Raw genomic sequence first — 27,213 nt, forward strand, 5'->3', positions numbered from 1 at the left:
GGATGGACGCTTCACCAGGTTAGCTACCTCTCGGGAACCGTGGGTGATGCAGACGCTCGGATTCCAAGGAGGGGATGCACTTACTAACAAATTTTGTCAATGCGTTACGGAGCCTACTATCCGCTACGCCGCGTGGGGAAAATGACCCTGCCCCCCAGCTGGTGGCCGGACATTTGCCTCAGAGAGGCCCGTGACCCAAGAGGCAGAAGGCCTAGCCTCTGAGCTACCGCTCCATTATGCAGGTAGTTTAGAGGGCATGGCGGGCCTCTAGCGCTGCGGGGAGGAGGCTGTAACATTCTGCGTATTGAGGTGTGATGCACTTCCGAGCCCCACGGCACTACAAGCGAGGCCTAACCCCCAGAGGGGGCCACTATCTAGGCGCCCGGGCGGGATACGTCCGCGCAATGAACAATGACGACCCGCGCTACCTAAGCATTTAGCAAGCTACCTTATGCCACACCGCGTTGCAAGGCAGGGGCTGAGGGGGGGGGGGCACCGATCGAGCGTGATGAGCATTACCTGTGCCAGGTCCCAGGATAACGCTATGGGCGGGGAACCATGAAATCGTGCTCTAGATGTGTAGGCACAGGGGGATGAGTGGTTTGGCCAGGTCCACATATGTGGCGCCGAGGTCCGACCCGGTTTCCAAGTAAACAGTGCTGGTCGGTACTCTATGTCCTGTCCCCGGGAACACTAACCCTAGTCAACATCGCAGATACCGAGGGACCCACCACACCGTGGAACTAACTCGTTGCCCGCCTATTGGTCACCATGATCACCGCCTACGCGGGACCACTTGGTGGCTGGCTGCGGCGGGGGGGGGTGAGGACTCATCTCCAACCCTGCATGCCTCATCGTGGTCTACCCCTAAACACAGGCTGAGGAGGGCAGACACCACGAGGTCAGGCCACTTCACCCTGCCATCCCCGCGTCCCGCAACTATCTACAGAGTGAAACCACTCCCTAATCGTTAACAGCAGACGTGCCTACGATCCAGTCGGGGCAGAGTTAACCCGTGTCCTCGAAAATGCCCAACATGTTCCGCACAATAACTCGCAGTGACTGTGCCCCGATAATATCCCAGCACAGCGAACCGCATCCACGGGGGAGGAGGAGGTGGGGGCAAGACCCAGCCCGGGGAAGGGGGCTCAGGAAAACTCCAGGAAGCGACGGCTCGGTCGGAAGGGACCGCGGAGCTGCACCAAGCGTGAAGACAAGGAACAACATGTCCACCGCCCGGTCCCCCGCGTGGAGCATGGGCACACCAGGTACACAAAATAGTCGGCGAGCGCCACATGGCCACATGGCGCTAACCGACCCCGCGCTAACTGGATCCGGATCCTTCCCAGCCAGGACAGCTAGCCGGCGCGGCCAGCTACGCCAGTTACAAGCGCTACTCCCTCCTATCCCCAGGACCCACGGCCGAGGACCAGATCCCATCCCCCGACACCGAGTCGCTAGGGGGTGGGAATCCGAATTAGGGGGGGTGCAAGCTGCGCCCGCCAGGTGGAGGGCGCGCTCCCGCAGACCCCCCTAGTGCACGCTTAATTAGACGCCCGCATATAAACCGAACCCCAGCCCCAAGGAATGGGTGGGTGCCGGGGGGGTTCGGGGGTATTAGCGCAGGTATGGTGCCGTACCCCGACAGCGCACCCCCGTGCTCTATCGCCACCCGGCCGCCGGTAGCCATACTGCACTCTGCGACTCAATACCGTGACCGCAATCCTAACAAGCAGGGGGACTTCACTCTTGCGTGCAATCCAGGACCTAAAGACACAGCTGAGGAGCTCATACCCACGATACTTGCAACCCCGGAAGCACTCGCCCCAGGCCATCTGCTGTGGCGCTCCCCTGCCGCCTGCATAATTATGAAACGGGGCAGAGCACAGGGTGCCTAGTCTGGGCGACCAAGAGACCGGGGGGGGCGAACTAAGACTGACTCACCGCACTCATCGTTCCCTGAGGAAAAGTAAATAGCCCCGACCACGTGGAGCTGGAAACCTTCCATCTTATAATCCAAAGTCAGACGCCTTATCATTAAGCCAGGCGTCATCGTAGCGAATCGTAGATGGAACGAACGACGGCAGGTGAAAGCTGTTACCTGGGGGGGGCACAAACGAGCCTGAAAGGACGGCACAAACGGCCCAATATTGGCGGCGGGACCACGAGGCCGACCGACATATTGCCCCCGCAGAGCAAAGCAAAGGCACACCCTCCCGAGACTGCAATAGGGGAACAATTTGGTCTGTGTGGGGGGGGGGGTGGGGGGTGGGGGAGGACTGGGTGCCGCATGAGCTAACCACCCGAACCCCGCTGGGTAAACCGCTCGAGGACTCATGCTACGGCCCGGAATGTCGGGCAGGGGTAGCATCCGATTCGCGTCCCCTTGGGCACCCACCCGCACACAGTGATGAGCGAACAACGTGGAGAACCCAGTGGGCACATCTGGGACGGTCAATGCCTGCCCTGATCCCCCTCCAGTGCGACCGGTGCAGGTCCACTGCGTGGGCTCAGATGTTGTCTCTGCACCCCCGCCTCCACAGCAGCCCGCTCCTAAGCAGACCGCCTAGCCCAGCTCTACCTCCGAGAAGAGGGAGTAGGCAAAGGGGGGGTACCGGCCCCTGGGCCCTCACTCACCGCATCTAAAAGAGTGTCCCTGATGTACGACGTGCGGCGTCCGGAGCGGCAAAGAGGCCTCTAAGATGGTGAGGGTATGCTAAATACCCCTCGCCCTGCCTGCCGCCCCGGACGTGCGCCACTGGCCGGCCCACCCTCCCGCCGGGACTCCTCCTGCCCGGGGAGGAGTGGATGACCGAAGGCAGGGGGCGGGGGAGGACCTCTGTGACTACGGGGCCGCCCTCCTGATGGCCACCGGGTGGCCTCGGGCAGCCGCATTGTCCGTAATCACAGGATGTTGATTCCGCGCCGGGACTCAAACCTGGTTGCCGAGATGCTAAGTGGGGAGCTCTATGCATAAAATCACATCTCCTTCATTCAGGGGGTCGAAGTGCATTATAAAAAAGGATGGGTACTGTGATGCTGCATGCAATGAGGGTGGGGTCAGTGAGCATGGTGGTGGGGTCAAAGGTGTGGCTAAAAAATAAAATATTCTGTAAGTATTTCTAGTCTTTCACCGTCAGGTAGGTACATTTAAAATAAGGCACAGCTTAAATGAAAAATAAATACAAGTTAAGTTAATCAGTGGGAAAAGCACTATAATACATTATGAAACCTCTCTTAGTTAATGCACTGAAGTGGTCTGTTTGTGCAACCAGAGAGCCACAAAATTAAGGGGCAGATTTATCATTATTTGAGGCAGCACAATTCGCTGCTCTGTGTCAAATGGATAGCACAGGAATGTGCCATATTTACTCAAATATGGCTGATTCCTGCTCCCTCACTGCGTTGACACACTATGTGCTGTCTAGCACCAACGCAGGCATCCTTGCACCATTGATCAAAGGAGCCTGAGTTGCAGGCAGGATTATGTTTTGTGCAGAAAGGCTCAGCTTCCTGCTTAAAAACAATCCTTAGAGGTGCTTTCCTCTATCTGAGTGTGCTGCACAATGCAGTACACTTAGAAAGAGGAAACACAGAGGAGAAATAAAGATATTGTCCTCGCTGTGCCTCTATCTGGAAGGCGTGCAATTTTTAAGCATTCTCAGGTTTACTACTCTTGGTAAATCTGGGCATGCTGCAAAACAACGTGGATGGATACATGGGAACATCCACTTCCCACCTATGTAACACCTTCCTGAGATACAATAATGCAAGGCTGCGACTTGCGCTGTCTTGCATTACTCTACATTTACCATGCCACGCAGGGCCATGCAAAGTGGCTTTGTTTGGCTTGGTGAATCTTACTTAAGGATTGGGTTGCCCTTGCATCACCTTGCGTGATGCCAGGGCAACACAAACCTTTGATAAATGTATACTTGAATCTTTGTTGGTGCACTGTAGAATAGTGTATTTTTAACGCTACAAGGTCCTAGCCTGCCATAGAAAACACTGTCAATATGTAAGTCATTATTTTAAACTTTCATTATGCACAGTATAAGATAGACTGCTCCAAAATACACAAAAAGGTTTAAGCTAAAAAGATGCTTCCAAAAGATAGGCTTTAGTATTATCCAAACTGTACGTTGTGCATTTTTTAAATACAACGCCCCCTTACAAGCATGCACTTCACTGCTACCCTGGTAACTCCTTGCACTACCACTTGAAAATAATACATCTGTTCTATCAGAAATCATCAAGTGATTACATCAGTTAGCCCCTTCGCCACAGGGCTAATTCCCCCGCGGTGCTGGGGGGACGGGACGCGCGCAGCGCCATGGTGCTTGTGACGAGCTCGGCTCGTCATGCTGGCGCTGTGCTACCACGCATGTTTCCGTGGAATGCGCAACACAGCAGGGGAATTAGCCCGCGTGTGAGCCCTGAGGTGGTCATGATGAGCTTAGCTCATCATGAGCACAGCGCCACCGTGCCTCATGACGAGCTGAGCTCGTAATGAGCACACAAGGTGTTAAAAGCCAATACCGGTTTCCAAACACCCTTTACATTTGCTGATTGACCAGCTGCGCACATTTCTTTCAGGAAAGCAGGCACCGTGGCAAGAAGGCTTGTTTCTTGTTTAGATGTCTGCCCGCCTTCAGTTTCACAGCACAGGACTCTGAATGATTCTTCAGCTGAAACATTTAAACTATCGGAATTAACCATCATGGAATGGTCTTATTTTCACAAAAAGTAGGAGGAACTAAATATGGGCACGCCGTGCCCCTCAGATTCCACCCACTTTGAACTCTGCCTCCATTGATCCATATTCGGATTGTAGGAAGAATCTGCTGGCAGCGTCACTAGTCCCATGGACTAATTTCGGTCAGGTATTGACTAACATAATGCTCAGGAGTCCTCTGATGCAGTGCAGCCTCCTGCCTTCAAAGCGCAGCTCCACCTGTTTGGGTGCATCTTTTTTGAAATGTGGTGCATTTAATTCAGCACTAATAAGGAGGGGAGCTGATAGAGTCTCCCATAGGGGATCAAGTGGGAAGAGCCCTAGTTTTTCTGTTCACAATATTCTTGTTGATGGTTGGGTTTTAGAATTTTACTCGCTGGGAGACTTCAAAAGTCATGATTGGCGAGGGTACTTATGTTTTGTAATGTACAGTGGCAGAAGCAGCACACGTTGAGCTCCTTGGCTGATGACAATGACACTACTGTCTATTGTTGTAAGACTTAAGCAGAAGTAAATACGTTATCTGTTTATTGCAGCATTCTGCTGCTGAGAGATCTGTGAGAAATACAGATTGGATTCCCTGATCATGTAGGGAGGTGTGTTTCTGAATTCTGCTATCTCTCAGTTACTGTGCTGTAGCATCTCTGTATGTGAGCAGGTAATACAAATCATCTAATGGTCTCCATGTAATGTTTGACTCCTGAAGACGACACAAACTCTTTGGGCCTGATTGACAAGGTCCCATTGCACTCAGGACAGAGGCACCGCAGTCATGGGAGAGTCTCTGCACTTGAGGCAGAAACTCTGCCATGAGAATTCTCCCATGAATGCACAGACTCCCCCACAACTGCGGGCCTACTGCATGGGTGCAGAGTCCTGATGTGAATCAAGCCGTATATCTATTAGCACTTTTCAAGTTGGTGTTCATAGACGCAAACATGTAATCAAAACTACAAGGCCCAGTAAGCAAAGTGCTATTGGTTAAAAACTGAGGACTGAATGAAGGTGTGTCATTTATTGCTTGGAGCCACTGAAGTAACAATGCATATTTCACCATAGTCTACTTGCATATTTTATTTTAGCTGGCAGAGATGAATGCTAACTTATTTTTGGGCATTTTAGGCAGGTAAAGGGAAACTTTCTAAAAGTTACTTTTCCACAATATTTATTAAAAATCCAGCTTCGCCATTCAATTGAATTTTTATACAAATTAAAATAGATTTTTAATTATTTGTCTAGTTGGCCTCATTCCTGAGAGACCGTATTAGTATTATAATCTGTAGTCTGGTTTTCTACATAGCTCAGTTGGGCCTGCCACCGTGAAAAAAAAGCGCTTAGGGCCTTGTCACTGTGGGTATATGGCAATAATAATTTTCTACATGTCCCATGTACCATGCACCCTCCTTGTGGGCAACAAGGCCTATAAAGGGGTAACTTACTAATAATTAAAAAGGAAGCTTTTACTTGTCAAAAAAAGGTTTATTTTGAAAGGTCTCAGTGCATGTTTTGCACTGTTACTGTCAGTACAATCATGGCTTCAGGCTTACTACTGTAGCTAGTCGTGATAATGGATGGCACAATAGGTGTGTTATATCTAAGGTTTCTACCTTACATCTTCCCTGTTTCTCTGCCTCTGCTGTTCAGCCAGTGTGAGTGGAATGTTAGTGTGAATATGATGTCATTGGAATGTTTGGTATGCTGTGAGTGGACTGTCAGTTTGATCCTGGGCTGAACAGCAGAGAGGCTGCTCCTGGTGGGGTTTTGATTATATATACTGGAAAACCTATCTGAAGATCTAAGATTAATAAACTTATCATCTGTAACCTAATCAAGTCTTCTGGAAGTACTTACCTATGACACAACATAAATTGGCGACGAGGTGGATACAAACTACGTGTGAGGACCTTCTTTAAGCTTCTTAAGGACCTTTTTCAAGCTTCTTAAAGGTACTTTTATTCAAGATTATACTTAAAACGAACCTACGTAAGGATTTTACGCCCTTCCGCCCCATCAGTGTTCATATGTCACCGGACAGCCCATGGACAAGGCGTAAGTTTCCTGTTAACTGCTTCTTCCTGTCTAATTCCTTCTACCTGCTTCAAACAGGGCATATGCTTCCTGCTACCTGCTGATTTCTACCTGATTTCTACTGCCGGATTCCTGTTGACTTCTTCTGACTGAGCCCTTATTACCTGCTGCCATCTTTCTTGCTGCATTGACACCCAGCTGTCTTTAAAAACATTTTTTACTATGGTGTGTACAGAGCATCTACAAATGTTGGCTCCACATTTAAGAATCCTCTGACTTACCTGTGAACTGAGCTGAATTAGTGTAAGCCTTTTCATACAAGTACATAATTGAACTATACAGTAAATGCAAGTCTGTCTAGCATGAGTGAGCTTAGCGTTTAGAATTGCTCACAAAGGCTGACAAACTGCTGATTTATCTACTCTCTCCAATCTTTTTGGCTTTTCTACTTGCGAGTGTCCTGTGAGCCTGATACTGTGGCGAGGAACTGTGTACCACCGTGTCTGCTCTGCCTGTTTAGTTTTGCGGTGCCTGCAACTGATGTCTACATTAACTGTGTGCGTGGTAGCAAGCTTTCGGACAGCTAGGGTAAGCCTATTTTAATTTATTATGGGCCTTGGTTCCTTCTCTGTATTTGGCAGTTTAACCGCCCGGTTTTCGTTTAAAAAAAATATAAAAAACAGCGTGCGCCATGCTCTGCATGCGCCCACTTACCTTCCCTACAGCACTTCATCCCATCTTCATGGCACACTCCGTTTGTGATGCTGTCACTGCGTCAGTGGGGTGATGTTTGGTGCAAGTTCCAGCCTAGAGCCATCCGGTGCGGCATCGAGAAGCGTGCAGCCATCTTGTGGTTGGCATCATCGATGTGCGTCAACCTGCCAACCGCGAGTTCATTTATGTTGCTGCAAGCAAGATGCTTAGGAGTCTATGGGCATTTCGGACTTTTACAAATGGAATTCAACATCTTTTTACATCATTTGGGAGCCTATGTGCATTTCTAAACTTTACTTCAAAGCATAATTTTTCAGCGTGAGCCAGTATAGCCATTGTGAACATTGTTATTTTGCTTCAACTTTGACATTCCAGTCAAACCTTCAGACTTCTTGATGATCTCTTGGTGTTTGCAGCAATTCAACATTTTATCATAAACTATTTCTACAACCAAGGTACTGCTCATTACTTTCAAGCATTTGCACGCCTTATTGCTATTACTGACTATGGTGACTACTTCTATTGTTTAGGTTTATTGTTTTGTGATTCCTTTTAGCATCCAAATGACTACGGTGACTAATTCACTTGTTTAAGTTATTGTTTCATGCTGGACATTCATTTTCTGTCTCATTTTTGGCTCCCATTACTACAGCCCGTTACTTTCATGCATTTTTATGCTTCTACTTATACCTACATTGATTTTTGCTATTTTACCATGCTATGTATTTACTTATTTACCTGTATCTATTCATTCTTGCATGTTTTATCAGATTACTTTATACATGCTACCCTGTTATTAATGTAATTTTGCTTGACATGCAGGTTTTCTACATTTTCTATCTGTACTTTGAATTTTCTATCTGTACTTTGATGTGGAGCATTTCTTCTTTTTCCTCTGTTTTTTACATGATTTTACTTACAGTGCCTTTATTATATTGCGCGCAGGTTTTCATATGTGGTCTAATTTGAGGTGTGACTAAATTTTTTGCTTTGTAGTTCAGTTTACCCAAATTGCACTTTCCCTGTATTTTCATACGTGGTCTACTATAGGTGGGACTGTACCTTAGATGTAATACCGTGACCGCAATCCTAACAAGCAGGGGGACTTCACTCTTGCGTGCAATCCAGGACCTAAAGACACAGCTGAGGAGCTCATACCCACAATACTTGCAACCCCGGAAGCACTCGCCCCAGGCCATCTGCTGTGGCGCTCCCCTGCCGCCTGCATAATTATGAAACGGGGCAGAGCACAGGGTGCCTAGTCTGGGCGACCAGGAGACCGGGGGGGGCGAACTAAGACTGACTCACCGCACTCATCGTTCCCTGAGGAAAAGTAAATAGCCCCGACCACGTGGAGCTGGAAACCTTCCATCTTATAATCCAAAGTCAGACGCCTTATCATTAAGCCAGGCGTCATCGTAGCGAATCGTGGATGGAACGAACGACGGCAGGTGAAAGCTGTTACCTGGGGGGGCACAAACGAGCCTGAAAGGACGGCACAAACGGCCCAATATTGGCGGCGAGACCACGAGGCCGACCGACATATTGCCCCCGCAGAGCAAAGCAAAGGCACACCCTCCCGAGACTGCAATAGGGGAACAATTTGGTCTGTGTCGGGGGGGGGGGGGAATGTGTGGGGGGGTGGGGGAGGACTGGGTGCCGCATGAGCTAACCACCCGAACCCCGCTGGGTAAACCGCTCGAGGACTCATGCTACGGCCCGGAATGTCGGGCAGGGGTAGCATCCGATTCGCGTCCCCTTGGGCACCCACCCGCACACAGTGATGAGCGAACAACGTGGAGAACCCAGTGGGCACATCTGGGACGGTCAATGCCTGCCCTGATCCCCCTCCTGTGCGACCGGTGCAGGTCCACTGCGTGGGCTCAGATGTTGTCTCTGCACCCCCGCCTCCACAGCAGCCCGCTCCTAAGCAGCCCGCATAGCCCAGCTCTACCTCCGAGAAGAGGGAGTAGGCAAAGGGGGGGTACCGGCCCCTGGGCCCTCACTCACCGCATCTAAAAGAGTGTCCCTGATGTACAATGTGCAGCGTCCGGAGCGGCAAAGAGGCCTCTAAGATGGTGAGGGTATGCTAAATACCCCTCGCCCTGCCTGCCGCCCCGGACGTGCGCCACTGGCCCGCCCACCCTCCCGCCGGGACTCCTCCTGCCCGGGGAGGAGTGGATGACCGAAGGCAGGGGGCGGGGGAGGACCTCTGTGACTACGGGGCCGCCCTCCTGATGGCCACCGGGTGGCCTCGGGCAGCCGCATTGTCCGTAATCACAGGATGTTGATTCCGCGCCGGGACTCAAACCTGGTTGCCGAGATGCTAAGTGGGGAGCTCTATGCATAAAATCACATCTCCTTCATTCAGGGGGTCGAAGTGCATTATAAAAAAGGATGGGTACTGTGATGCTGCATGCAATGAGGGTGGGGTCAGTGAGCATGGTGGTGGGGTCAAAGGTGTGGCTAAAAAATAAAATATTCTGTAAGTATTTCTAGTCTTTCACCGTCAGGTAGGTACATTTAAAATAAGGCACAGCTTAAATGAAAAATAAATACAAGTTAAGTTAATCAGTGGGAAAAGCACTATAATACATTATGAAACCTCTCTTAGTTAATGCACTGAAGTGGTCTGTTTGTGCAACCAGAGAGCCACAAAATTAAGGGGCAGATTTATCATTATTTGAGGCAGCACAATTTGCTGCTCTGTGTCAAATGGATAGCACAGGAATGTGCCATATTTACTCAAATATGGCTGATTCCTGCTCCCTCACTGCGTTGACACACTATGTGCTGTCTAGCACCAACGCAGGCATCCTTGCACCATGGATCAAAGGAGCCTGAGTTGCAGGCAGGATTATGTTTTGTGCAGAAAGGCTCAGCTTCCTGCTTAAAAACAATCCTTAGAGGTGCTTTCCTCTATCTGAGTGTGCTGCACAATGCAGTACACTTAGAAAGAGGAAACACAGAGGAGAAATAAAGATATTGTCCTCGCTGTGCCTCTATCTGGAAGGCGTGCAATTTTGAAGCATTCTCAGGTTTACTACTCTTGGTAAATCTGGGCATGCTGCAAAACAACGTGGATGGATACATGGGAACATCCACTTCCCACCTATGTAACACCTTCCTGAGATACAATAATGCAAGGCTGCGACTTGCGCTGTCTTGCATTACTCTACATTTACCATGCCACGCAGGGCCATGCAAGGTGGCTTTGTTTGGCTTGGTGAATCTTACTTAAGGATTGGGTTGCCCTTGCATCACCTTGCGTGATGCCAGGGCAACACAAACCTTTGATAAATGTATACTTGAATCTTTGTTGGTGCAGTGTAGAATAGTGTATTTTTAACGCTACAAGGTCCCAGCCTGCCATAGAAAACACTGTCAATATGTAAGTCATTATTTTAAACTTTCATTATGCACAGTATAAGATAGACTGCTCCAAAATACACAAAAAGGTTTAAGCTAAAAAGATGCTTCCAAAAGATAGGTTTTAGTATTATCCAAACTGTACGTTGTGCATTTTTTAAATACAACGCCCCCTTACAAGCATGCACTTCACTGCTCCCCTGGTAACTCCTTGCACTACCACTTGAAAATAATACATCTGTTCTATCAGAAATCATCAAGTGATTACATTAGTTAGCCCCTTCGCCACAGGGCTAATTCCCCCGCGGTGCTGGGGGGACGGGACGCGCGCAGCGCCATGGTGCTTGTGACGAGCTCGGCTCGTCACGCTGGCGCTGTGCTACCACGCATGTTTCCGTGGAATGCGCAACACAGCAGGGGAATTAGCCCGCGTGTGAGCCCTGAGGTGGTCATGATGAGCTTAGCTCATCATGAGCACAGCGCCACCGTGCCTCATGACGAGCTGAGCTCGTAATGAGCACACAAGGTGTTAAAAGCCAATACCGGTTTCCAAGCACCCTTTACATTTGCTGATTGACCAGCTGCGCACATTTCTTTCAGGAAAGCAGGCACCGTGGAAAGAAGGCTTGTTTCTTGTTTAGATGTCTGCCCGCCTTCAGTTTCACAGCACAGGACTCTGAATGATTCTTCAGCTGAAACATTTAAACTATCGGAATTAACCATCATGGAATGGTCTTATTTTCACAAAAAGTAGGAGGAACTAAATATGGGCACGCCGTGCCCCTCAGATTCCACCCACTTTGAACTCTGCCTCCATTGATCCATATTCGGATTGTAGGAAGAATCTGCTGGCAGCGTCACTAGTCCCATGGGCTAATTTCGGTCAGGTATTGACTAACATAATGCTCAGGAGTCCTCTGATGCAGTGCAGCCTCCTGCCTTCAAAGCGCAGCTCCACCTGTTTGGGTGCATCTTTTTTGAAATGTGGTGCATTTAATTCAGCACTAATAAGGAGGGGAGCTGATAGAGGCTCCCATAGGGGATCAAGTGGGAAGAGCCCTAGTTTTTCTGTTCACAATATTCTTGTTGATGGTTGGGTTTTAGAATTTTACTCGCTGGGAGACTTCAAAAGTTATGATTGGCGAGGGTACTTTTGTTTTGTAATGTACAGTGGCAGAAGCAGCACACGTTGAGCTCCTTGGCTGATGACAATGACACTACTGTCTATTGTTGTAAGACTTAAGCAGAAGTAAATACGTTATCTGTTTATTGCAGCATTCTGCTGCTGAGAGATCTGTGAGAAATACAGATTGGATTCCCTGATCATGTAGGGAGGTGTGTTTCTGAATTCTGCTATCTCTCAGTTACTGTGCTGTAGCATTTCTGTATGTGAGCAGGTAATACAAATCATCTAATGGTCTCCATGTAATGTTTGACTCCTGAAGACAACACAAACTCTTTGGGCCCGATTGACAAGGTCCCATTGCACTCAGGACAGAGGCACCGCAGTCATGGGAGAGTCTCTGCACTTGAGGCAGAAACTCTGCCATGAGAATTCTCCCATGAATGCACAGACTCCCCCACAACTGCGGGCCTACTGCATGGGTGCAGAGTCCTGATGTGAATCAAGCCGTATATCTATTAGCACTTTTCAAGTTGTTGCTCATAGACGCAAACATGTAATCAAAACTACAAGGCCCAGTAAGCAAAGTGCTATTGGTTAAAAACTGAGGACTGAATGAAGGTGTGTCATTTATTGCTTGGAGCCACTGAAGTAACAATGCATATCTCACCATAGTCTACTTGCATATTTTATTTTAGCTGGCAGAGATGAATGCTAACTTATTTTTGGGCATTTTAGGCAGGTAAAGGGAAACTTTCTAAAAGTTACTTTTCCACAATATTTATTAAAAATCCAACTTCGCCATTCAATTGAATTTTTATACAAATTAAAATAGATTTTTAATTATTTGTCTAGTTGGCCTCATTCCTGAGAGACCGTATTAGTATTATAATCTGTAGTCTGGTTTTCTACATAGCTCAGTTGGGCCTGCCACCGTGAAAAAAAAGCGCTTAGGGCCTTGTCACTGTGGGTATATGGCAATAATAATTTTCTACATGTCCCATGTACCATGCACCCTCCTTGTGGGCAACAAGGTCTATAAAGAGGTAACTTACTAATAATTAAAAAGGAAGCTTTTACTTGTCAAAAAAAGGTTTATTTTGAAAGGTCTCAGTGCATGTTTTGCACTGTTACTATCAGTACAATCATGGCTTCAGGCTTACTACTGTAGCTAGTCGTTATAATGGATGGCACAATAGGTGTGTTATATCTAAGGTTTCTACCTTACATCCTCCCTGTTTCTCTGCCTCTGCTGTTCAGCCAGTGTGAGTGGAATGTTAGTGTGAATATGATGTCATTGGAATGTTTGGTATGCTGTGAGTGGACTGTCAGTTTGATCCTGGGCTGAACAGCAGAGATGCTGCTCCTGGTGGGGTTTTGATTATATATACTGGAAAACCTATCTGAAGATCTAAGATTAATAAACTTATCATCTGTAACCTAATCAAGTCTTCTGGAAGTACTTACCTATGACACAACATAAATTGGCGACGAGGTGGATACAAACTGCGTGTGAGGACCTTCTTTAAGCTTCTTAAGGACCTTTTTCAAGCTTCTTAAAGGTACTTTTATTCAAGATTATACTTAAACCGAACCTACGTAAGGATTTTACGCCCTTCCGCCCCATCAGTGTTCATATGTCACCGGACAGCCCATGGACAAGGCGTAAGTGTCCTGTTAACTGCTTCTTCCTGTCTAATTCCTTCTACCTGCTTAAAACAGGGCATATGCTTCCTGCTACCTGCTGATTTCTACCTGATTTCTACTGCCGGATTCCTGTTGACTTCTTCTGACTGAGCCCTTATTACCTGCTGCCATCTTTCTTGCTGCATTGACACCCAGCTGTCTTTAAAAACATTTTTTACTATGGTGTGTACACAGCATCTACAAATGTTGGCTCCACATTTAAGAATCCTCTGACTTACCTATGAACTGAGCTGAATTAGTGTAAGCCTTTTCATACAAGTACATAATTGAACTATACAGTAAATGCAAGTCTGTCTAGCATGAGTGAGCTTAGCGTTTAGAATTGCTCACAAAGGCTGACAAACTGCTGATTTATCTACTCTCTCCAATCTTTTTGGCTTTTCTACTTGCGAGTGTCCTGTGAGCCTGATACTGTGGCGAGGAACTGTGTACCACCGTGTCTGCTCTGCCTGTTTAGTTTTGCGGTGCCTGCAACTGATGTCTACATTAACTGTGTGCGTGGTAGCAAGCTTTCGGACAGCTAGGGTAAGCCTATTTTAATTTATTATGGGCCTTGGTTCCTTCTCTGTATTTGGCAGTTTAACCGCCTGCTTTTCGTTTAAAAAAAATATAAAAAACAGCGTGCGCCATGCTCTGCATGCGCCCACTTACCTTCCCTACAGCACTTCATCCCATCTTCATGGCACACTCCGTTTGTGATGCTGTCACTGCGTCAGTGGGGTGATGTTTGGTGCAAGTTCCAGCCTAGAGCCATCCGGTGCGGCATCGAGAAGCGTGCAGCCATCTTGTGGTTGGCATCATCGATGCGCGTCAACCTGCCAACCGCGAGTTCATTTATGTTGCTGCAAGCAAGATGCTTAGGAGTCTATGGGCATTTCGGACTTTTACAAATGGAATTCAACATCTTTTTACATCATTTGGGAGCCTATGTGCATTTCTAAACTTTACTTCAAAGCATAATTTTTCAGCGTGAGCCAGTATAGCCATTGTGAACATTGTTATTTTGCTTCAACTTTGACATTCCAGTCAAACCTTCAGACTTCTTGATGATCTCTTGGTGTTTGCAGCAATTCAACATTTTATTATAAACTATTTCTACAACCAAGGTACTGCTCATTTCTTTCAAGCATTTGCACGCCTTATTGCTATTACTGACTATGGTGACTACTTCTATTGTTTAGGTTTATTGTTTTGTGATTCCTTTTAGCATCCAAATGACTACGGTGACTAATTCACTTGTTTAAGTTATTGTTTCATGCTGGACATTCATTTTCTGTCTCATTTTTTGGCTCCCATTACTACAGCCCTTTACTTTCATGCATTTTTATGCTTCTACTTATACCTACAATGATTTTTACTATTTTACCATGCTATGTATTTACTTATTTACCTGTATCTATTCATTCTTGCATGTTTTATCAGATTACTTTATACATGCTACCCTGTTATTAATGTAATTTTGCTTGACATGCAGGTTTTCTACATTTTCTATCTGTACTTTGAATTTTCTATCTGTACTTTGATGTGGAGCATTTCTTCTTTTTCCTCTGTTCTTTACATGATTTTACTTACAGTGCCTTTATTATATTGCGCGCAGGTTTTCATATGTGGTCTAATTTGAGGTGTGACTGAATTTTTTGCTTTGTAGTTCAGTTTACCCAAATTGCACTTTCCCTGTATTTTCATACGTGGTCTACTATAGGTGGGACTGTACCTTAGATTTACTTTGTGGTGCAGTTCATCCAGATCGCGTTTTCTCTACATTTTTCATTTGTGGTCTAACTTTAGGTCTGACTGTACTTTTGTTTATGAGTGGCCCAGCTCTTCCAGATGGCATTTTTCTGGCACTTTCATGCATGGTCCAATTGTAGGTGTGATTTCATTACAAGAACGGAGGCTACATTATGCAATGACTTTTAATTGCAGATCCAAACCAGTCGCATCACAATACAAAGGTTCCAATAAGAACACTGTAAGACATAGCAACCATCAGCCTCTTTTAAATGCGGCTCCAGCCAGATAAGTAGCTTTCAATCTTATCTCCTAACTTTCATTATTATGGCATTTTGACCAATAGATTTATATTGGGGGGTTTGAGTGAAGGGTGCACGTATCCCCCCCCCCCTCACCCCCCCTCCCCATGATCTGCAATTTATGGAGATCATCCTCTGCCCACTTTTTTCATAACCCCTGCCTTCAGGTTGTTTTTATGTGCTTATTTATTACTGTTATATTTTTCCTCTCTATCATCATCCTCGTTTCCGTCATCTCGCCGTCTCCCATAACCCTTAGGACCAGTTCTGACCTTTGAATATCGCGTACCTCACGCTCGTATTAATAATCGCGTGGCGAAGACATTGCGCTCTTAGCTTGACGCTTATGTGAAAAAACATACCCCCGAGCGAAGCGCCACTTATCGGATGCCCTTACCGACAGTCTAAGAGCATTTCCTTGCCTTGGCTGCACCCCGCAATCTCCGGTCACATAAGGAAATGAGAGGAGACATATTATGCACATTAGAGGAAAGTACCTGGCGAGACTCACGCTTCGTGAGTGTCTCGCCTAGGGACTTTCCTCACTCACCGGCAGTTGAGAATCAGCTGTTTAAGAGTTTTTTTACCGAGGATCATCGTTTTAGCGCTCTACCCATCGTATTATTAACAATACCTACCCAATTCAACATTTTGGTTCGACAACACGCAAAGGGACTCCTAGCAACTCTTATTCTCTAATCTGCTGGCTTTTGGCAGTTGATATACTGTACATTGTATACATTAGCCTTTCTTGGAGAATACTTAATTATAATCAGCCTTAAAGAGCTTATTTATTTAGATACATAAAAAAAAGAGGAGAAAAGGGGCGATTATTTATTATTTAATACCAAAAAAAAAAAAAAAAAGGAATGCAAGCTGGAAAATTTATCTGACTCAGAGTCAGATATGAATAATGCTACCCTTCCTAATTTTAATACAGAAGATTTTCGCCTCCTAATCCAAAAAGAGATGAAATCCTGTATGCGGGAGACCTTCGCACAATTCGCGCCCTATAAAAGACCACTTCCCTCCCAGGAAGATGTGTCTGATGTGATTATTCACGATATCTTACCTGTGGGTGCTAAACGCACGAGGAAGACTAACCATACCATTACCGAGTCCCATGCGAGCACAGGAGGTCCTAGCACCTCTGATCATTTTGGTGGTCTAAGCACCACGAAATATTTGGAAGGTCTTCGCACCTCAAGTAATAGAGTTATCACTGGTGACACGCAACAATCGGGTGCCCTACGCAGCTAAAATACCTTGGATACCCTTAGCGGCTCGCTTTCTCAAAGTGCTCAACGCTACCAAGAGGACTCGGATGATAATGATGATGTTTCTAACGACCCAGACGAGTATGTTCTGGATTTAGATGACGAGGATGTAGGAATATTTAATACGGAGGATGAACCACCCTCTTCCTCAAATGACAGTATTCTGAATCCCCTAGGAGCAGAGATGTTCTCCCCTCTAAACCTAAAACACCCTAGTTCCTCGCAATGGTCCCCACAGGAGCGCGTCTCTAGATTTATTAAAAAATGGATTTGTTTCCCTCTTGAAAGAGAGACAAGGAATATTTAAGGGCAGAGTGCTCAAGACCCTCAATTGACAAAAAAGCATGCTATGCTCCTAATATGGATCCGGAATTGATCAAATATCTATTCAGACTTGGACGCGATCCTAGAAAATGACTCGAAAAAGCTTTTAAAGGGTGCCAAGATCGCCTACTGGATGTGCTTGGACCGCTTAGCAGAATTCTTGACTCCGCAGAAGAGTGTCACCTTAAAGGTACCCCTCTCAATACAGATTTAATTAGAGGATGGAGTCAAAGAGCACTCATTCTTCTAGGCAATGCCAATGCCAGCATTAACGCAGAAAGGCGCAGGCTGATCCTTTACAAACTTGACCCTAAACTCTCCGACATGGCGGAGAAGGAACCATCTTCAAATCCGAAGGGCCTGCTCTTTGGTGAAGAGCTTTTAAAATCACTTGGAAAGTATGTTTCAACTTTCAAAGCGCTTGATAAGGCCCAGCAGAATATCAAGAGAGTATTTAACAATAATGTTTTTTGGGAGGGCCGGAAGAAGGGGCCTTTCTTCCGGCCGCTTTAACCAGAGGCCCTACCAGAGGTCACGCCCCTGCAGAAGAGGCGCACAGCAATATAATTACAACAACTCCTTCAACCGTGGAATAGGAAACCGAGCCAGAGGGGCAAGATCACGAGCTTCATTTTCGTCAAATCCTCCAAGTAAGTCCCCCTCATTTACTTTCTCTTTCTATCCCTCCAAAGGTGGGAGGCAGACTCAGACTTTTTTCGAAAAAATGGGAGGAAATAATACAAGACCACTGGGTTCGGTACACAGTGACAGGCTTTATGATAGATTTCCTTCAAACTCTGTTTCAAGCCTCCTTACCAAGGGATATTCCTGTTTCATTAGAAAAAGAGAAAATAGTAGAGGAAGAGATCTCTATGCTCCAGAAAGGAGCGATAATAGAAGTTCCTTTGTATTCTCTAACCTTCGTAAGCTCTTTGTTCTTTGTGGTGAAAAAAGGAAAAGGTTGGAGAACAGTTATAAATTTGAAGGGCCTCAACACATTTCTTGTTTACAGGCACTTCAAAATGGAAGGAATACATCTCCTGAGAGACCTTCTCCAAAAAGAAGACTGGTTAGACAAAATAGATTTGAAGGACGCCTACTTCACAATCCCGATGGCGGAAATCCATCAACCTTTCCTGCAATTTCAATGGAAAAAACATCTTTATCAGTTCCAAGCTTTCCCCTTTGGGCTTTCATCCGCGCCTTGGTGTTTTACCAAGGTAATGAGAGCAGTAGCCTCCTTCCTAAGGGAACGAGGCGTCCGACTTATTATTTACCTCGACGACATCTTGAAAATGTCCCAGGACCTGCTTCAGATTCGCCTCGACCTAGAAACGGTTATGAATCTGCTGGAAAGTCTGGGTTTCATTGTCAACAAAGAAAAGTCTATTCTAACCCCTTCAAAATCCCTGGAGTTTCTGGGTTTCACTCTGGACACTTCCAAGTGTCTTCTCCTTTTACCTTCTCCAAAGATCTCGAAGATCAAGAAAGAGATTCAACATGTTTTGAGGCAAGAGGACACCCCCTTAAGGGAGCTGGCAAGACTTCTAGGTCTCTTATCTTCCTCCATCCAAGCAATCTTTCCAGGCCCTCTGAATTACCGGGTCTTGCAGAGAATAAAAGGAAGGGCCCTGAGGTCCGGTCTCTGGTACGAGGACCGAATTACCCTAGATTTGGAGGCCAAAGCAGAGCTGATCTGGTGGTTGGAAAACCTAGCAGCTTGGAATGGAAAAGCAATTTTTGGTTCAGAACCAGATTTTGTGCTAGATTTGGACGCTTCCCTTCATGGTGGGGGTGCATGCTTCCTAGACCAAAATACGGGTGGCGTATGGTCTCGAGAGGAGTCATCTCACCACATAAATTTCCTTGAACTTACGGCTGGTTGTGTGCCCTTATGAGTTTCAAACACTCAATAGAGGGGAGGTCGGTCGTCCTGAAGATGGACAATGTTTCAGCAGTGGCCTACATCAATCGGTTGGGAGGTACAAAATCTGCCAACCTTTCCAACTTAGCAAGGAGACTCTGGATGTTCTGCTTAGAACACAAAATTGCCCTCCAGGCAGAATACTACCCAGGGAAATCGAACCTTTCTGCCGATTGGAATTCCAGATTCCTTTCGGACTTCAGCGATTGGAAACTCAACGTCGCTGTCTTCGGCTCACTAAATTCTTACTGGGGTGCATTCGAAATAGACCTCTTTGCGAGCCGTCTCACCTCTCAACTAGAGCATTACTTCAGCTGGATGCCCGATCCCGGTGCTCTACCAGTGAACGCATTTCTCCAATCTTGGTCAGGGATCAGCGCATATGCCTTTCCCCCATTTGCAATGATCCAGAGAGTCTTGCAGAAAGTGAGACAAGAGCGATGCTCTCTAGTCCTGATAACTCCCTTCTGGCCGTCACAAGCGTGGTTCCCCACAGTTCTGGAGCTAACTTACGATCTTCCCTTTCTGATACCTTCCCTGGAGGATCTCCTTACAGACGTAAACGGAGATACTCACCCCTGACCCTATCAGGGAGTTTGAACCTTCTTGCTTGGAGAGTGTCAGGAGATCTAACGAAGTCTCAGGACTTTCGACATCGGCTTCTACTCTCCTCAGAGAGTCTTGGGCTCCGGGAAATCCTGGTTTCGTTGGTGCATGGAAAGGGATTTGGATCCCATACAAGCACCTATCGTTGATGTAGTAAATTTTTTGGCTGAACTCCTTGACAGAGGATTGAGTTATAGATCGATCAATTGTTATAGATCTGCAATCTCTGCGGGTCATATTCTCGTTAATGGCAAAACGATTGGTAAAAACGTAATTGTTTGTAGAGTTATGAAGAGTATTCGTATTAAAGACCCCCGAAGCCGAAATATGATACACTCTGGGATGTGAATCTGATTCTAGATCTCTCCACTTACTGGCCCGATAATTTGTTTTTGAACAGAAAGTTTCTATCTATTAAACTCGCAACTCTTCTTTGCCTTATCTCCTGTCGTAGAGTTTCTGATGTTAAAGCTCTGGAGATCTCTAATAGGTCCTATAATTTGTTTGGAGTAAAATTTGAGGTCTATAGAAGAACCAAGACCATGCCTGATTCAATCTTCTATCCTCGTTTCGACCCTTGTCCGAAACTTTGTGAGGTTGAATGTATGAAAGCTTATGATGTGACAATGTCTAACCTTCGAGCGCCTAATGAGAATCAGCTTCTCATTTCCTTTGTTAAACCTCATAAGGCTATTTCCTCCACCTCGATTGCCAGATGGGTTAAATCTGCTATGTCTCTAGCTGGTATTGATATATCCAAAATTCAAGCTTATTCTCTTAGAGGTGCCATGGCAAGTAAGTCTCTTTGGTCCGGAGGTAAGTTGGATGATATCCTTAAAGCTGCTGACTGGTCTAACGCTAGTACCTTTGCAAGACATTATTGTAAACCAATTGAACACATGTCTAATGTAGTTTTACAGGGCTACCAACATGCATAATGTAGCCTCCGTTCTTGTAATGAAATTGCGATTCTCCTATTAATATGCCTAGAGAATCTAGATTTCATTAAAGACACAGAGGCTCACATTATCCCACCCATCCCATTCCCTGTTTGGTTCTGGGTGTCACTTAACATGATATAATGTATTTTATATCTTTATTGAAATGTTATTTTAAGTTGTTCAATTCGTTTTTTCTGGATATGTTTTATGACTACCTTTTTCCTTAGGATACAATATTCATTGGCTTGTTTCTTTCAGGTAACCCTTCTACTTAAGCTACTTTGGATGTTTCATCACTGGGAAGCTGACTGGTTGCCTTCTTCAATTTTGTTTGTCTTTTGCTTCGAATCTTCTGGAATCTTCTGGATCTTCTTTCGCCTGATTTAAAAGAGGCTGATGGTTGCTATGTCTTATGTCTTACTTTATTTCAGTGTTCTTATTGGAACCTTTGTATTGTGATGCGACTGGCTTGGATCTGCAATTAAAAGTCATTGCATGGTGTGAGCCTCCGTGTCTTTAATGAAATCTAGATTCTCTAGGCATGTTAATAGGAGAATCGCAATTGTATTTTTATCTTCTGTGTAGTACAATTCATCCAGATCGCATTTTCTTTGCATTTACTGTTTGGGGATTCACTTTATTGTGTTTTCACCATTTTACATTTTCACTACATGTCTTTCTTTGGAATGATGTGTTGGGTGTACGCCACCTGTTTTTTTATGCTTTGTTTTGGGTGTCTCCACCCTTTGCTTTATTTCCTGTTAGGGTGTTTTCACCCGTTATTTACTTAATGATTGCTTTCTGGTAGGGTGTGTTCACCCGTCATTTATTTATTTGCTTACTGGTAGGGTGTAGCCACCCGTTATTTAATTCTGATTGCTTTCTGATTGGGTGCTGGTCACTCATTGCTTCTTTTGTTGTGTTGTTTTCCTACTTCACGGTTTTTGGTTTCAGTGGTTCCATGCTTCTTGCCAGTCTGGCCAGTTGTGTAGTTGTGGTGGTTACACTGGTGTTAGTTTTCCTAGTATACTTACTTCTTGTTTACGTATACTTTTCCTTCCATTTGAAACTTTCTGCTTCAATTTTTCTCTGCTAAGGAAGGAGATGTGTGTCTTTTATTTTTATTTATTTATAAAAACATTTATAGAGCGCGAACGACGGCCCTTGGGCATCTCGGCGCTAGTGATACTGCAATGTGTTGAGCCTCATCAGACAGGAGATCATTGGTTAAAGAGCCATGTTTTTAATTGTTTGCGGAAGATCCAGAGGGAGGGGCTGGTTCTGATCGACTCTGGTAAAGTATTCCACAATTTGGGTGCAGCTACCATGAATCTTCTGTCCCCCCAGGAAACGAGTTTGGTTCGGGGTACCACTAAGTCATGCTGGAAAGATGAACGTAGCATTCTTGAGGGACGGTAAGGAATGAGGTTTTGGACGAAAAACGCCGGTCCCACGTTGTTCAAAGCCTTGTAAACCAGGCAAAGGGATTTAAACATGACTCTCCTTCTTACTGGCAGCCAGTGCAACTGTCTTATAGTGGATGCGGCCGAGTGATGTTTGGGAATGCGCCCTAAAAGCCTGGCAGCAGAATTCTGAATGGCCTGCATTTTCCAAAGCACTCTCTCCTGGGCACCTAGAAACAGTGCATATTCCTTTCATGTTGTATTCTTTGCCATACATTTCACACTTTGTATTTTACTACATGTTTTCTTTTCCTTTATTGCTTCTTTTTAACATCACTTTTCACCTTGCTTATTTTAGAATGTTTTTCATATTTATGTGCAATTGCGATTCTTCTACTGTAATTTTTATTGGTATTACTGTGATGTTACTGCAATGTTGCTATTTATATTTGCTTTCTCTTTGTTCATTTTTATAAAGAGTGAAGGTGTGTTATATCTAAGGTTTCTACCTTACATCTTCCCTGTTTCTCTGCCTCTGCTGTTCAGCCAGTGTGAGTGAAATGTTAGTGTGAATGTGATGTCATTGGATTGTTTGGTATGATGTGAGTGGACTGTCAGTTGGATCCTGGGCTGAGCAGCAGAGAGGCTGCTCCTGGTGGGGCTTTGATTATATATACTGGAAAACCTATATGGAGATCTAAGATTAATAAACTTATCATCTGTAACCTAATCAAGTCTACTGGAAGTACTTACCTACGACACAACAAGATGCTGTAGTCCACTAGCGGCATTTAACTTCCAGGACCCTGGTACATTTAAGGACTTATAAGGTAAGTTAAATATACCAATTAGGAATATGCCAACTTGACCATGTTTTTAGCTGGGGGGCACAGAGACGTTACTACTGGTTAGAAGGGGGTAACGTTTACATAGATCTAAAGCCACCAAAAATATAGGGTCCAGTAAAAGGTGAAAAATTCAGGGTGATCACACTGAAAAGTCAGATTTGCTAAAGTTGCATTTAAAAAAGAGTAGAGGTGCAAATAGGTACCATATTTTAATGTATCTAGAAATATTGAACAGGTGATACATCTTTGCAGGTTCACCAGCAAACACTGCTCAATTTTAAACATCCAAATCCTCTTGAACGAACTCGAGCCAGAAAGTCAGTTGAACTATAGTCTATCCCACAACTTACCGAGGCATGGTGCTTCCAGGGTGCCGATCAGACCTGTGAGACTACAGGATTATTTTTATTAGTGAGCTACAGGGTCCCTTCTCCTCAAGGATGAACAGACGTAAGACATCCACAATATATTCATAATTAATATTTAATATATATTTATAATTTAATTACAATTTTTTTGCAAACAAAATATTGATGGAATTTAACAAGCAAAAAGAATTTACAGTACTGCTAATGTTGAAGTAGGAGAAGCGAGCAGTTTGCTCGTTGAAGTTGTAGACACTCTGAAGATATATTGGAACTTGAGAATGAGAACACTGGGGACCAGAGTATGATCTCCATTGATTCGTTGCTTGATTTCCATGCTCTTTGGGTATTGGAGGAAGGCAGAACACCAGTGAGATTAAATTCTAGAACTATTTCCACTAGCTCGCATGACCTTATTAACCAATTCTCTGAAGTTGTTATAGAAGAACTGAAAAATATGTATAAAAGAAAAGATTAAAATCAATGTTTCAATACAAATATGTGTTACAAATGTATAATGGAGAAACTAGGTAGCAACTCAGACATAATGATCAGAAATTCCGATAAGGGTGGCAATGTAGTTTTGTGTCCCAGGCTGATGTACATTGAGGAAGCCTAGTCAGTTAAATGACAGTTTGTGTTATAAGAGCGAGGACTTAACTTACTTTGAAAAGACACAAAAAGACTTCTTTCTTGACTTAAAGAATTGAAAAAAGCAGAGGTGGACTTTCTAGAAGTCATACTTACTGTGAAGTAAGATAAGTTGATATTGTCATTGTTTAGAAAACCGAGTTCAGGCAATAGTACTTTACATGCTAGTAGTTTCCATCCCATTGCTCTTAAGAGAGTGTTCCCTGTGGGGAACACTTGAGGGCCAACAGTAACTGTAATTCAGAGGAAAATGAAGAAAAAACAGAGAAAGAAATAACTGGAAGTTTTGAGGCCAAAGGTAATAGCAAGCATGCCCTTGATGCAGCCACTAACAAAGTTTACAAGATTGAGATAGAAGAGGTCCTATTTAAAAAAAGAAGGAATACACAGTCTGTAGATGATAACTGTAATGTTGTCACAACTTTTCACTCCTGCCATGAGAAAGTAAGATCAGTACTAAAGGGACACTTGCATCTCCTAAGAAGTAATCACACAATTGGAGGTGTAATACCCTTGAGACCACAAATTAGATTTAGAAGAGCCAGGTCCATCAGGGGCAAATTAGTCAGGAGTAATGTCAGAACTATGAAGGAAACTTATCCTTTTTTTAAACCAAGAGATGTATTTGTTAAACTTAATAAATACAAAGGATGCAAGGCTGGAGAGCTACATTTTGGTTGAGCTCAAGCAGTTCTGTAAGGAAAAGCGACTGCCAACCAAGTAGGCCCCAAGAACTTGGAGCTTCAGAAAGTTATGAGGGCCTGGGCAGAGGTGCACCAGTTACTAACAGCAATAGAGGAAGAGAACAAGGAGGATGACAGAGAGGAGCAGGAGTAGGATCTGGATAAAAGCAATGATGTATCACTCAAGGATGGGGATGACTTGACACTTAAGCTGGGACTCCATGTCAGATCAGAGAGCCGTGAGCTTTCACAAGGTCTGTCTGGCAGACTGCAAGGCTGAAAGGGAGTTTAAGTTGCAAATGGTCATGGTCAGATTGGAAGCAGAAGAGAGGAAGGCTAAGGCTGAAAGGGCCTTTGAGAAAAAGATACTGGCCATTGAGGAGAGTAGAACAGCCCATGAGCTAAGACTCAAATGGCTGAATATCAGAGTCCAGCAATAATGGCAGCAGCATTCACATAGTGTCTGAGGGAGACAAGAAAATGTGCATACCCAAATATCTGGTGCTCAGCTATGCTGAGCTATGTTGTAGGGGATGACATACACAAGTGGTTTTCTGCCTATGAGGTGGCCACGGTCCCAGAAAGTTTTGGTAGGCATCTCTCTGGAAATAAATGCCTACATTGTGATAGGGATACCTTGCTTACACTGGAGGTAGGAGACAAGATGAAGTACACTCCAATGAGAACCACCCTTGTTACTAAGTTTTGACTTACCCAAGAAGTGCTGCATTAGGTTCAGGGATAGCCCAAAGATTCAGAACCAATCTTGGGTTGAATTTCTTGATTACGCCGGAAAGGCACTGAATGGTTTGTTGCGGGGACAGCAAGTTGATAATTTTACTGGGATGTTTAATCTGATACTGAAAGAGCACATGTTTAATATCTGTTTTACAGAGCTGTGCCAGCACTTGATTGATAGTAACCTCACTGACCCAAGAGAGCTTGCTAAGGATGGGGTCAGCACTAGGGTATCCAAAAATGTATCTTAGGAAGATCACCAGAAGGATGGTGAGGGGTCCCAACAGAAAAGAGTGGGGGAAAAAAACTTAAAAATGAGGAGTTCTCAAAAGGCCCCCCAAAATAATTCCCAAATGGTCAACAGTAACCATTCCCAGTCTGAGCCAAAAAGAAAGGGATTCTTTGGCAAACAGATAGGGAGGTTTGTGTGGGCAGACATCTAGGTATGCCAGTGTAGCGCTTGGGGAGGAGGTGGTCCCAGGTAGCTTGGGGAGAGGACAGAGGTTACCTTAGTGTCCCTAGGGGATAGAGAGATGGTGCTAAAAGTCCATATGCCTTCAAATCCCTCTAAGTATGGGCAGTGAGTCACTATTAATGGGCACAGGGTGGAGGCTCTGAGAGACACAGGAGCCAGTATGACTATTGTGAGGTGTCATCTGGTATCTTCGGAGCAGATCATTTCAAAAACATTCCATCAGGTCATAATCACGGACGATCATGGGAGTCACAACCCCCTGGTTTTCTTGGAAGGTGGCAGGTACTCAGGTTCTCCAAAAGTAGTTGTGAGCCCTGCCATGTCTGTAGATTATCTGTTGGGAAAAAGCCAAGAGCACACGGTCTGGAAGGAAGTGGAGCTTAGGTCACACCTGGAGATGTTAGGCTTGCGTGGATAGGTCTGTATGACCACAAGGTCCATGGCTGCCCAAGGGGGGAATCAAGGAGGCCTAGAGCCTGGAAAAATGTCCCAGGCAGCTGCCAAGAAGGGTAAGGGCAGGGGGCATGGAAAACCAGTCTCAGAAGTTAATATAATCCACGAACCAGGGCACCTGAGGAAGCTGCGCTTGAGCCTCCGGGGGGGGGGCATTTCCGCCCTAGGAGACCTGTCAAAGATTACTGCATCGCAATTTGAGGATGTGCATGCCAGGGTGGACTTCTTCAAGGTGCAGAAGGAGTGCCCAACTCGAGGGCTTGAGCTGGAAAGCTGAGGCCCAGGCAGCAGATGACACCTCTAGAGTTCACCTTACCTATAGGGAGAAAGATCTCGTATACAGTGAGACAAAGGTTCCTGGACCTGGGACAGCCCATCTGCTGATGTATTTCAGGCCCTTCATACTGGGGTGGCTCATGAAATAACCTTGGGAGGACATCTAGAGCAGGACAAGACCTACTCCTATTGACCCCGGATGAAGATCGCCTCAGATACGTTCTTTAGGCTTTGTACTACCTGCCAGGCCTGAGGAAGAGCAGGGGAAAAGCTGAAGGCTTTTCTGGCACCTTTCTCTGTCATTGACACTCCCTTCGAAAGGACGGGCATTAACATTGTTGGAACCCAAGACAAACATAAGCAACATGTTCATCCTGGTCTCAGAGGATCACGCCACACGGTGCTCTGAGGTCGGTGATTGCATCTACGGTTGCCAGGGTCCTGATGGGGATTTTTACCTGAGTAGGGTTCCCCAAAGATGTGGGGCCTGACAGTGGCACCAACTTCATGCCCGTGTACATGAAGTCCAAGTGGGATTAG

The sequence above is a fragment of the Lissotriton helveticus genome, chromosome 4_1 (genome assembly GCF_964261635.1).
Source record: "Lissotriton helveticus chromosome 4_1, aLisHel1.1, whole genome shotgun sequence".
Taxonomy (NCBI): domain Eukaryota; kingdom Metazoa; phylum Chordata; class Amphibia; order Caudata; family Salamandridae; genus Lissotriton; species Lissotriton helveticus.